This window comes from Camelina sativa, chromosome 10, assembly GCF_030686135.1.
Source record: "Camelina sativa cultivar CO46 ecotype springtype chromosome 10, ASM3068613v1".
NCBI lineage: Eukaryota > Viridiplantae > Streptophyta > Magnoliopsida > Brassicales > Brassicaceae > Camelina > Camelina sativa.
The window spans coordinates 12,925,991-12,939,226 of NC_141889.1; the positions used below are offsets into that span (position 1 = coordinate 12,925,991).

At 41.8% G+C, this 13,236-nt stretch overlaps 1 non-coding gene and 1 pseudogene across 1 annotated transcript; one reads left to right on the forward strand and one right to left on the reverse strand.

The window, feature by feature from the left end:
* Positions 1–6,664: 6,664 nt before the first annotated feature.
* LOC104720359 (BAHD acyltransferase BIA1 pseudogene) lies at positions 6,665–8,171 on the forward strand (annotated as a pseudogene).
* Positions 8,172–11,308: 3,137 nt separating this feature from the next.
* Positions 11,309–11,415, reverse strand: LOC147936065 (small nucleolar RNA R71). Its single transcript, XR_015569783.1, has one exon. It is a non-coding gene; the product is annotated as a small nucleolar RNA R71 (small nucleolar RNA).
* Between the last annotated feature and the right edge of the window lie 1,821 nt (positions 11,416–13,236).

Genomic DNA, 13,236 nt, shown 5'->3' on the forward strand with positions numbered 1-13,236 from the left:
GCCATCATTGATGTCAGAAATGGCAAGATTGATCTTAATCTGGGCGGCGACTTCATTATGAAGTTTGACATCAAGGATACTTTGAAGAACCAACAATAGGAGGACAAGTCTTCTACATTGAAGAGATGGATAAGTTAGCTGATGAGTTGTTGGAGGAATTAGCTGAGGAGGATCATCTCAAGACTGCTTTGACCAAGGATGGAGAAGAAGGGTTCCTGAATGAGGAGACCACTTGTTACAAGAATCTGCTAGACTCCCACAGAGAAACGGATGGACCAGAGGAATTCGAGCAGCTATCTGACGCAGAGGAGGTATGTCGTCTTCTCGTCGTCTCACCGTAGTCTCGCTGTCCTTCAAGACCGAAAGACTCGAGCAGACTCGCGAACTCACTCGACTCGACCCTCCACCTCGAGTTGCCGCTCGAGTCATGCACTACGTTCTATTCGAACGTCGATCTCGACACCGGCGCGGAGCTGCAACTCGAACGACACCGTCTTCAACTCGTCATTCTCACCATTCGAGCCGACCAGTTCGGAGATCAGCGTCCCAGTCGAGCTAACATCTCAATCCACCATCGAAGTACACTCGAGCTGCATTCTCTTCACTGCAACACATGACTCGATCTACACGAGACGACCTTGCTCGAGTCACCGCGCGTAACTCTTCCTCTCGAGCCATCCACACACGCATCAACCGAGCCGTTCTCATACAGTCACTCGATCCACGGTCTTAATCATCAATCGAGCCGTCTTCAACGTCGTAGTTCCACTCCATCTGCAACCTTTCGCCCCGTCTCCAACATCTCGCCGACACCGCTCGAGCCATCACCAACCTCAACTCAAATCGACTAAACCAAGAAGTTCATCACACCAAGTCGAGCGGTTTCATCTTCCCTTTCCACTCTCAAGTTCTAAGTTTATTAATTGCTCTTGTTAGCTGCTCACTAACATATTAACGTTTAGCTTTGAGTTCAATATGTCTCAGAGAAACAAAAAAAATTCTGAGCTTATACACGAGATGAGAGAGGCATATGGTTGTGTTGGTGGGGAACGCTCATCACCAGAGCCCATGGCAAAGCGTTTCCTAAAAATAAAGAACATAGTTGATGAAGTTGTTGTGGGTTCAGAACAAGTAGCGGGGTAAAGCAGACCAGACAAACCGCTCTCTAAGAGTAAGAGTCATGGGAAGAGACCGGCAAAAACTCACTCAAGAGACGAAGGCAGCGATTATGAACAGGAGAAACTTGCGTTACGTTCAGAACAAGAGCCAAGGAAATCTGTACGACGAAGAGCATCTAAGACGAAGTTGAATCCCAAAGAGTACTACTAGCTGTTCCAACAGTGTGAGTTAAGTGGAACAAGATATCCATATCCTGAGACGATGGAGCTACTAGGGATTGGGGAGGATGTTCAGTGTCTATTTCGGCGGTGCCATCTGGAGAGAATTATGAACACCCCCAAGAGTGGATACAGAGAGGAGACAATTCAGTTACTCTGGAGATGCACTTTTATGCGGATGAGCCTGGCATGATGTCTGATGGAGGTCTGGGCTATATTAGATTCCGCGTTCATGGCCAGTTCTACACGCTTCCTTTCAGAACCATCGAAGAGATCTTTGGATTTCCCAGCGGAACGGGGACTACGCCTCAGTTCGATAGAAACGAAGTATCCGCACTCTGGGCAACGATCGGAAGTGCCTCGACATTTACTTCATCGAAAACAAAGGCGATGAACCTGAGAAGCCCAGTGTTCCGTTACTTCCAGAAGGCGGTTTCCAATGCATTTTACGTCAAGGAGATTAAGGGATACATTACGTATGGCGAGCTTGAGATGATCGATCTGGACGATTGCTCTACAAGTTCGTGCATCCTATGCGCGGACCCTCGAGATAACTCCTCTCTTGCGTTGAGTTGACTACGATCTTGGGGGGTGAGCATATCGAGTTCATCCCTCCTGCGGATACAATATACAATTCTGATGTTGAGGAGCAACATGTCGACATCTCGGAAGTAGGAGCTGGTCCGATGGAGGAGAACGCAGTTGAGTACCGCCCTGAGAAGTTCCACTTTGAGGAGTACTCAGAACCATGAATGGCCAAAGGGGACAGAGCAGCCCATGAACGCCTCAACAAGCTTCAGCGATGGGGGAAGGCAAGAGAGAAGGCATTCAGCAGTTTCACAAAGACCTTCACGAACTTCATGCGTAAGTTCCGCGGCTCGACATCCACCACCGCCATCCCTAGGTCTGTCCCCGAGGACACCAGACCCACGCAGGGTTGTGCTTCCGCGAGCCTCGAGCGAAATCACCAACGATCACCTTCTCCAGTCCATTCTCCATCTCGCCAATCTTCATATGTATCTCGGCAGCGTCAGCCTACACCCGTCCCTTCACGCCACTCGTCACATGAATCTAGGAAGAGAAGGGGACAAGGTTTGCGCGGTCTCAGAGCCTCCTCCAGTCGTTGATCAGTGCGTCGATCTGCAGCTCAAGCTGAGCAAGAGGCTGAACAGCGAGATGAAGCTCAGGGTGATTATCAGGGCATGCAGGAGGTTGAGCAGCAGTTCGAACATCAAGGCGATTATCTGCCTACCGAGGTGGTTGCGCTAGTATCGGACCATGGTGAGTCCAGAGTCGACGACATGCAGTGCGACGAGCAGCCGAACACTTATCAGAACAGACAAGCGGTTGAGCAGCAAGTCGACCAACCAGCTGAGGCCACTCCCGCAGATCCCAAACAAGGTGAAGGACAGAGTCAGTATCACGCACCAACTCCTTGGGAGAGCTCCGACTCCTTCTTCTACTACTGAGGTACTCACACCTTCCCTTTGTATATACCATTTCATTGTTTTTGTTGTGATTCTCAAATCCTTCTGCAAATTTTTCTTACACAAGAGACTGTGTAATTTAAGTTTGGGGGAGGGTTTGAGATGATGTATGTGATGTTGTTTTTGTGATTCTTATTTCAAATTTTTGCATCATATCATGATTGAGTCTGCATCCATCTATTTGCATAGAAAAACCATGAAAATTTGAAAAATTTCGAAAATTTCCACAAAAACAGAGTGTTCATGTAGTTTGCACTTGCATATTAGGATTGAGTCTAGTTTCATTCATATTGGGTTGTTGCATTTGGCATAGGGGTTGATGATGATTTTAACCTTGGTAGCATGCTGAATTCAATAGGATAGGATCAAGGCCCTTGTTATTAGTTATTTGATGCTTGTTGATTGAATTTGAAATGTAAAACTGAACCAGGTTTTGAATTCTCGAAATTTCATTCTAGCCTTGTTTGAAGTATGTTTTGAATTGACATCATTCCCTATCTATCTGAACCTAATCTTGACTTGCATTTATCTTGTTATGCATTGAAGTTGAAATCATGGATACCATATACATACTTGGATTGTCTTTCACATTTTTACCATCCTTGTCAATCCAAGTAGCTGATTCCCATCTTTGGAACAGTTTCCCGCACCCTTAACCAACCGTTCTTTCAAGCCAATTGTATTCTTGAGTGTCAGGCCTTTTTCGAGTTGAGCATGTTAGAAAGTGTTAGGTTCTAACCGACAAGAGTAGGATCCTGTGTAGTTCTAGTTCGCGTTATTCGGACTAGTAGGACCAGGTGAGAACTCAATTTTGGGTATTGGGTATGTATTTGTGCAGAAAGTAAAAGGTGGAAAGTCTTAAGGAGGGGGATGTATTTCCAAAGTTTACAAGTCTAGTAAAGGATTTGGGTTAAGCAAAGTAAAAAGAGTAATTGGTTCTGGGCATGAAATAAAAAGATTAGACAAAGAAAAGAAAATAAAAATGCTTAAGATGTCTAGAGTCCTTAGAAGAAAAGAAAAGGAACCATAGTTATAATAACGATTTCCCAATCGCTAGAATGAAAAGAAGTGAACTCCTCCTAAGACTAAGTGTAAAAGGTTTGAGATGATGTTTTTGACGAAGGGTAGAGATAGGACCAACTTCTAGGTTAGAATGTTAGGGCTGAGTTTCCTTGTGGACCTTTGGGTAGATAAGGCACTGCTCTTGTGTGTATCAGGTTGTTTCAACTTTTAGCCTTCTTTTAAGCTCAACTCCTTTTCGTGAAAGAACCTTATTCTGTATTGATAAAACCACTTGAGAAGGAGACCATCTTCGTCTTTGACCTTTTACCCTAGCCAAATGACTCCAAAGACATTGCATAGCTTGAATGTTAAAGGGAATGATTGATAGGATTGCATGTGTAGATTAAATATCTGAATCGTTTCAATAAAAAAATTTAATCAAGTCCTTTCACCATGCATCATAGAACTAAAAACAAGGACCTTGATTCTAACTATTTTATTCAGCATGTTTTAGGTTCTAAGACCCCATTTTCACACATCTCTTCCACACTTTGTTCTTGATTGTCTGCTTGAGGTCAAGCAAAGGATAAGTTTGGGGGAGTTGATATGTCTATATTTTGTCTCTTCTTAGCATGTAGTTTTCATGCATTTAGCTAGGATAACTAGTTGTTTTGCATCAATTTCTAGCCTCTTTTGTACATTTTGCATATTTAGGTAGTTCTTGCATCATCTTTGCATACATCGTGCATTTCAGAGTATTTCAGGTGTCTAGGAGACGTTGGAGTCAACCCACTCGACCCACCACTCGATCCGTACGAGTCGACGTCCTTCGAGTCAACCCACTCGATCCGTTTGAGTCGACGTCCTTCGATTCGACTTCACTCGAGCCACCCGCTCGAGCCAACACCATCACCGTTCGAGTCGACTTCACTCAAGCCACCTAGGTCGAGACACGATGACATTGCATTCCACTTGACGCGCACGGACTCGATTGCACATGTCAGGAAGAATGACGTTTTATCTCACACGCTCCAGGGAATTCCCAAACCGACTCCTTACCTTGTCGTTTTAAGTTTCAGGGCTTTCCATGTTGGACTACTATATATACATTTTGTTAAGTCTTTGCCGAGACATCTTATCTCGTTTTAGTTCTTTTCGTTAAGGTTTGACCTAGCCACCAAAAAACGTTCTCAGACTTGTAATCCGACATCTCCGAGTTTATTCAATTTTTGCACTTGATTTCTTCTACAAAGTTGTTTTTCTCATTTTTATCTATCTTACTATGCTTGATTCAATGATTTCTGGGTTTGCATATTTGGTGATGATTTCCGGATCTGAGTAGTGTTAGAGTTCTTAGGGATGGGATAGACTAGGTGGAGGATCTTAGGATGTAGGGTGTTTAAGCTTTGATTTGTATGATTCCCTTCTGGACTAGTGTTAGAATTACTAGTTTCTCTCTGATCTATTAGAACTATGTTCAAGACATTTCCACACCCAAAAGGTGTTTGATGAAATGTCTGACCAACTAGTGCTAGAGACTTAGGTTCCTAGCCTAAGAGATTAGTTGTCTAGGATGTTTGTTGACGTGAATGAACTTGTTTGTCCTGCTTGCTCGACCATGTTTCTCTAGCGAGAGCTAGGTATGGAAGTGGTTGAGTCTAAGTAGCTTTTGCCAAGAGATTGGATTAGCTAAGTTGTGATGTTCATTGTTTAGGGATAGTTTACTTGTCGTTTGTTAAACACTCTGTAGACTAGGATACTCCACCGACATCAATTACTCTCATCCTTAGGACTTTTATTTTTTTGATTGATATTACATTCCTGAGACTGATTCGTTTGTTCATGCTTAGAATCGTTTTCGTTTTTACTCTTGTTTACTTCTGGCCATACATTTTCGTTTCTAGTTCTGTAGTTCATTTTCGTTTTGCATTTTCATCATTCTAGGATTGTTAGATAAAAATACTCTCTTTGAATTGGCTTGACTTGTGAAATCTTGATTGCATCTTAAGTGATAGTAAAGTTTCCCAACTGGATTGACACCTTAAGTATTACAACTGCATAAAGTTAATTGAACCTGCTAGGACACACAAAAATCCTAGTATCATAGAAGTGAATATTTATAAAATTTAGAATTAATAATTAACTGTATATTTCCCTTATCCATTTTCTATTGTTTATGTAGAATTAATAACTATTGACAAAAAAAAATGTATAATTAATAACTTAAAATTAAAAATAAGTAAATAATGTTATAATTCCGAACCTTATAATATATATATATATATACAATCTTCTTATAATTATTTAATAAAAAACTTTTTTACTTTTTTTAATTTTTGTAATTTTTTGATAATATTATCTTTTTACATTATTAATAATATTGTTTAAAACAAAATATTTTGTTTTTTTTGTTGTAATTTCAAATCTTTTCTATTAAATATTAATTTTTACATGTATCAAAATCTTGATTTAAAAGATTACTTCTTTAAAAATTAAAAATTTGTATAAAATTGACACTTAACACGATCTTATGAGTTAATAACTTTTAAAATTGATACGTGTCACGATGATGAATTAGTAACTTTTCAAACCATACTTTATATAATAAAATATAAAATAAAATAATTTTTTATAATATTATTATTTTAATAAAATCCCCGGATAGACAAAGATGTTTTAACCATGAATATTTTTATTAACCCATAAAGAATTCCTTTTCATAAAAATTTTGTGATGGCCAAAATTTAAATCATATCGTTGAAAATTAAACATCTTACAGTTTATAAGGATATCTTTGATACATCATAGTTTCTTACATTCAACTACCTCTACAAAGCATTCACCAAAAAAAAAAACTACCTCTACAAAGCATAATCCACTACATATTTTAAGGTCTTAAAGAGAATACAATGGAAGCGAAGCTAGAGGTGACGGGGAGAGAAGTGATTAAGCCTGCTTCACCATCACCTCGTGATCGCCTTCAACTCTCCATCCTTGATTTCCATTGTCCCCCAGTCTATGTGTCGACAGTCTTCTTCTACAAAGCTGGCGATTACGTCCCGGAGACTTTCTCGGGAAAACTGAAAAGCTCTCTGGCCGAGACTCTGTCACGCTTCTATCCACTGGCTGGACGAATAGAAGGTGTTTCCATCAGTTGTAACGACGAAGGAGCCGTGTTTAGCGAAGCATACAGCGATCTCCTTCTCCCTCATTTCCTGAGAAACCTAAACACTGACTCTCTTGACGGATTCCTCCCAAAGTTAGCCCCAGGAGATTCTCCAGGGGAGTGGCCGTTGCTGAGTGTCAAGGTCACTTTCTTCGGGTCTGGATCAGGAGTGGCGGTTTCTGTCTCTGTCTCTCACAAAATCTGTGATGCAACCTCATTGGCGATATTTGTTAATGATTGGGCTACCACCACGGCCAAGGGGAAGTCAAACGATAAGGCCGTAAACACTATTGAGTTCGCTGAAACTACCATTTTTCCGCCTCCTCATAAAATGTTTCAACAGTTCCCATCAGAGGGATCTAATCTTGACATCAAAAGTATAATCAAAAGATTCGTCTTCGAACCCTCCAAGCTTGCTGAACTCAGGCACAAGGCTGCTAGCGAAGGCGTCCCTGTACCTACACGTGTTGAAGCTATCATGTCACTTCTCTGGAAATGTGCCACAAGATCCTCACGCTCTAACTCGGTAAGTCAAAGACAAGCGATGATGTCTCAGGCCATGGACTTGCGGCCTAGGATTCCATCTACTCTTTTGTCAGAAAACGCGATCGGCAACCTACAAACAGGTTTCGGTCTCAAGAAAGACGCGGATAGGGAGTTGGAGATTCCCGAAATCGTGGCCAGATTAAGGAAGGCCAAAGAAGGATTCAACGAAATGATCGAAGAGAATCTCCAAAGCAATACACTTGGTCAGAGCTTGTTGAGTTTGATGAACGAAGGAGACTACAATGTACCGGACACAGACATCTACATAATGTCTAGCTAGTGCAGAAAGCCTTTCTACAAGGTTGACTTTGGATTGGGTTGCCCGGTCTGGATGGGTTGCCCGTCAAGAACGAATAACGGCAACTTTGTGTATGTCGTGTTGATTGATTCAAAAGAAGGTGATGGCGTAGAAGCATGGATAAGCATACCTGAGCAAGACATGTCCGTATTCGTCAGTGACCAAGAGTTGCTTGCTTATGCCATCTTAAATCCCCCGGTCTTGACCTAAACAAGACTAGCTACTACCAATCGCACTTCAATATACATCAAAAATTGCACTACGCTGGATTTACTAAGTTCTTGGCTTTTACGTGTTATGGTGTGATCTGAATAAAGTGAACAAATCATTTTAATTTCTTGTTGATATATGTGTTCATGACCTTGATCTTGTTTGTACTATATGGTTTATTCATCGTTTGATTTGTCAAATTTGTATTTCCGATTACAAATTAAATAAACTCTTCAATTTTTTTTTAACTTTTTGTTTCTTAGTTTCTAATTAATAGGCTATGATACGGTTCATGGCTCTGGTTGTTTCGAGGCTTGTACAAACTAAGCATTTTGAAAACACTGTTCTGACAAACGTGAAATGCCTAAGATATGTATTGATTACTTAATCTAAATGTAGTGTAGCTACGTATACGTACGTGTGCAGTTCAAATGAAACTACTACATCAAGAATCAATTCTACCTCGCGCATTGGCCATCATACACTAAAAAGAGTAATTACTTATGATAAAATAACAAGCACCAATGAAAAACTTGAAGAAATGAGCGAAAGAGATAAATATAAAGGATAAAGATTAAATGATCATTTAGGTACAAAGTGTGACAAAATTAAACTGCTACAATATGTGGGCATATAGTAGAAACAATGCTATACAAATTATTAGCTTACATTATGTGATTGTTAGAACCATACACTTACATTATGTGATTGTTAGAATCATACAAGTTAGGAGAAGATAAAAGAAAAAATAACATAGTGATTTGTAAGGTTGGTAAAAAGTTTTTAAAACCTCCCGAACGTAGCAAACAGGCTAATGGATGTGGGTGGACCAACAGGCCGGGAATGGACGAGGGATATACTAAGCGAGTTGGGTTCATGGACAATAAGTAAACATGTGGCTTACTAAAGTGTTGATTGGTTCTCCCGCTATCTTCCGCAGGCACTGCATTTGCAAATGTTGCGGTTGATACCAATCATACAAACCGTTTTGTACTGTTTGGAATCGTCGAATTTCAAAAGAACCTTCCTACAAGCAGCAAGTGTTTGTGGATGGTTTAAAATAGCAAAAAATAATAATAATTATATATGGAGTTTTTATCGGTTTTGAGTCTTTGTTTTCTCTCTTATTTTATACTTTTTATTGAGTCAAAGTGTGTTTTGGAGTTTTTTGGTTCTTTATCGAGTCTTTACAGGTTTTAGGACAGTTTGGAGGAAATTAGAGGAAAATGAGCTATTCTGGATACAAACAAGCATATGAGATGAATGTTGGTTCACGTGAAAACCCGCCTACCAGAGAAACTGATATGTTACGGTTTTGACTCACTTTGACCCCGTTTATTTGATAGTTTTGTAGTTGTTTGAGTCTTTTTCAGGTTATAATACGAGGCTAGGAAGCTAAAAGCAAGGATTGGAACAACATGAGCAATCAGAGCAGAAAGGAGTTGAATTTGAGCAGAAAAGCTGATTTTAGACCCAAGAGCACATGCTCCCGATTTCCGAGCACATGCTCCCAACTCTACGGATTCATGACGACACGTGGCAAGCATCTAGGCGCCGATTCCCTGCCTAATTCCCCTTATTTTAGGCGATCCTTTGTGAGAGAAAGAGGGCTGAGATCGCTTTTTAATAGGAAGATTTGAATTTGGATTCTTTCCTTATGTTTCTCTACTTGTATGCTATTTAACCTAGGGTTTTTAGGAGAGAAAATATACTTTTTCTTTTGGTTTTTGAGCGACGTTTTTGTGAGAGGAAGAAGAGCGGCTACCTTGCGAAGCATTCTCTGAACCCTTTTTATTTTTATGTCATTGAATTTCTCATCTTTTGCTATGATTCATTTCTCTATGACTGAGTAGTTTTCTTTGCTAGATTAGGGGTTTCAAAAGGGGTTTCATGGGTTAGCAACAGAACACAAATAGGGATTTGTATAATCGATTGTCTTCACTATTGTTAGACTTAATGCTTAGGTTGATTTGATCACCCAATCTATGATTCTAGGTTTATCTATTCATCAAAAGTGTAATGGTTGCTAGAAAAGACATTAGTGGGCAAATTATCCTAGACCTGCGAAAGTTGATGTGTATGTGATTTGTGAACTTATCATTCCTGTTGTTTAATGCTTGTCTGCGATTCTGGGCTCAAACGACAGTTTAGGGTTTATGGACCGCCGAGCATGTGCTCCGGATGTCTGAGCATGTGCTCCGCGTTTCCGCACAGAATCGATCAGATAGAGTTATTGATACCACGACAGTGGATCAGTTTATATTTATGTTTGAGTTCTAGACTAGTACTTAATCTATGCCCTGAATAGTTGTTTAGTTGCTATCTCTGAAATTCCCGAGAATTACCCCTGATCTAGTGTTTTGCTTATTGCCTTTTCATACCGTTTTAATCGCGTTACTGTTACCAAACAAACCCAACTTTGAATTGTCTTAGCTTGAAATTGAACCAATAGAACCATAGAGTAAAACTTGGTCTTCGTGGGATTCGACCCCTAAGTACTACTTCTTTGCTGTGCACTTGCAGTAGGAAAATAGGATTTAAAACACTGTGTATCAAGTTTTTGGCGCCGTTGCCGGGGACCAAATTTTTACCTTTGGTTTTCGGCGAAATTACTAGACTAAGACCTTACTGATTTGTCTTTCTGCTTCTTCTTTGCGTGTGTTTCAGGTGCATGTCAAGAAGATCTACAAGAAGAAACAACACCGAAGAACTAGTCGCTTTGTCAGCCGCAGAGCTCTCTTTGGCAGAAAGAACAAACCGCAAGAACAGAAAGTTTCAATCCGTCAACATGGGTGACAACAGAAACAATGAGGATATGGCTGCCGAGTTGCAGCAACTTCGACAACAGTTGGGGCAGTTGCTCCGTGCTCAACACGAAAGAGCCGCGCCGCCGCAACCGTCCATTGGGGACAAGGACAACCTACATGTGTCCTACACCAACCGAGCGGCGATTGTTCCTCCCACCATCCCGAACCAAGATTTTGAGATCAAGCCACAAATGATCTCTCTAGTGAAGCAGCACCTATTTCACGGTCTCCCAGCTGAGATTCCGATGGACCACATCGAGAATTTTGAGGAGATATGTAGCACCACTGGTTCAAATGGGATACCGACAGGCTTTCTGAAGTGCAAGCTCTTTCCCTTCTCTCTTGCGGATAGAGCTTCACGTTGGCTGAAGTCATTGCCACCTGGGTCTCTGACATCATGGGAACAGTGTAGGTCTGCGTTTCTGGACCATTTCTACACCAAGGCTAAGACCGCTGCCCTGAAGAACAAGATTTCATCGTTCCAACAGCACACTGGAGAAGCCTTCTGCGAGGCTTGGGAGAGGTACAAAGAGTACCGTAGAGAGTGTCCACACCATGGATTCAGTGATGAACAGATCCTGGGCATTTTCTATGATGGAGTTAACTGGGACTACAGAAACGTTCTCAACTCGGCCAGCAATGGAGATTTTATGACAAAATCTAAGGAAGGAGCATATCAGTTGATTGAGAACCTAGCTGCAAGCTCCAGCAACAAGGCTCCTGAGTATGACAGGTCCGTGAAGGTCAACAATGTCGATACGCAAAAGATTGACGAGTTGACAGCCAAGGTGAACCTTCTTCTGAAGGGGAGCCAGAAAACTGTCTATTTTGTCGATGAGACCGGAGACATGCCGCTCGCTCAGGAGATTTGTGATGGAGAGGATGAAACAATGGAGGTTAATTATGTGAGTGGGCAAGGTTTTGTGCAGAACAGGGGTTTCAACCCGAACTACAGAAGCCATCTGAATTTGTCCTATAGTAGCACCAACGTGGAGAACCCTCAGGATCAGGTGTATCCGCAGCAAGGAGCTCAGAATCAGATGGGTTATCAGAAAACCTTCTCAAACAACTTCCAAGGCAAACAGTTTGTACCCACTCAAAACCGCTTCCAAGGGGGGAACCAGCAGGCATATACAAGCGCTCAACAAGCACTGCCTTTCACCAACCAGCAGTTGGGACCTTCATCTGCTAGCAGCTCTCAGGATGAGCTGAAAAACATGATGCAACAACTCTTGGTGAATCAACAAAAAGCTTCAGTGGAAATCAACGCTAAGGTCGATACCATGTACAATGACCTTAATGGGAAGTATGAGGCAGTAATGTCACATGTGAAGAAGCTTGATGTTCAGGTTGCACAGACTGCTGAAGCTGTGAAAAGAACTCCTGGGACTCTGCCCGGAAAAGGGGAAGCAAACCCGCGGAACGAGTATGTCAATGCGATTGAGCTAAGGGGAGGAAAGAAGTTACCCCCTAGAGAAGCACCATCCGCTAGGCTTGACAAGGGCAAGGGTATTGCTGAAGAATACCTTCCTCAACATGCTGCTGAGACTCCACCGTTGAGTCAAAAAGAAGCCAAAGCATCCGGCGAGCATGTGCTCCCATCCAGCGAGCACGTGCTCCAGACTCCCGATCAGATCGTTCCTACTAAGGTACCTCCTGCACGCGTGTACACCCCTAGGGTTCCTTACCTTGTTCCTCCTAAGAAATCTCGCAAGGATTTGGAGGATGCAAAGTGCAAGGAGATGTTGAGAGAATTGACGGTAAAACTAACCCTAGCTGATGCTGTTCAGATGATACCTGCTTTGAAGAGATATGTGAAAGGGTTAGTTTCTGGGAGAGTGTCAGAGGAAGAGAACGTGATGATGGTTTCCAGAGAGTGCAGTGTTGTGCTGCAAAACAAAGTGCTAAAGAAGAGAGATGATCCAGGGCGATTTGTCTTATCCGTGAGAATCAGTAAAACGATTTTTGCAAACTCCCTCTGTGATCTAGGTTCCAGTGTGAACCTTATGCCATATTCAGTGGCTAAAAGGCTGGGATACACGAAGTTCAAGTCTACACGGATTTCGTTAGTATTCGCGGATAGATCCACCAAGCGCCCCATAGAAGTGTTGGAGGATTTACATGTCCAGATAGGGGACACGCTTATACCAGCAGACTTTGTGGTTCTGGAACTTGAAGAAGAACCACGTGACCCCCTGATCTTGGGTAGATCATTCTTATGCTCAGCTGGTGCGATTATAGATGTGCAAGGGGGAGCGATCGATCTCCAGCTGGGGGATATGATCGCAAGGTTTGAGATGAATAAGCTGCTCAAGAAACCTATGATAGATGGTCAGACTTTTGTGGTTGATGATGGTTCAGAGGTTGCACATGAGGTTACCGA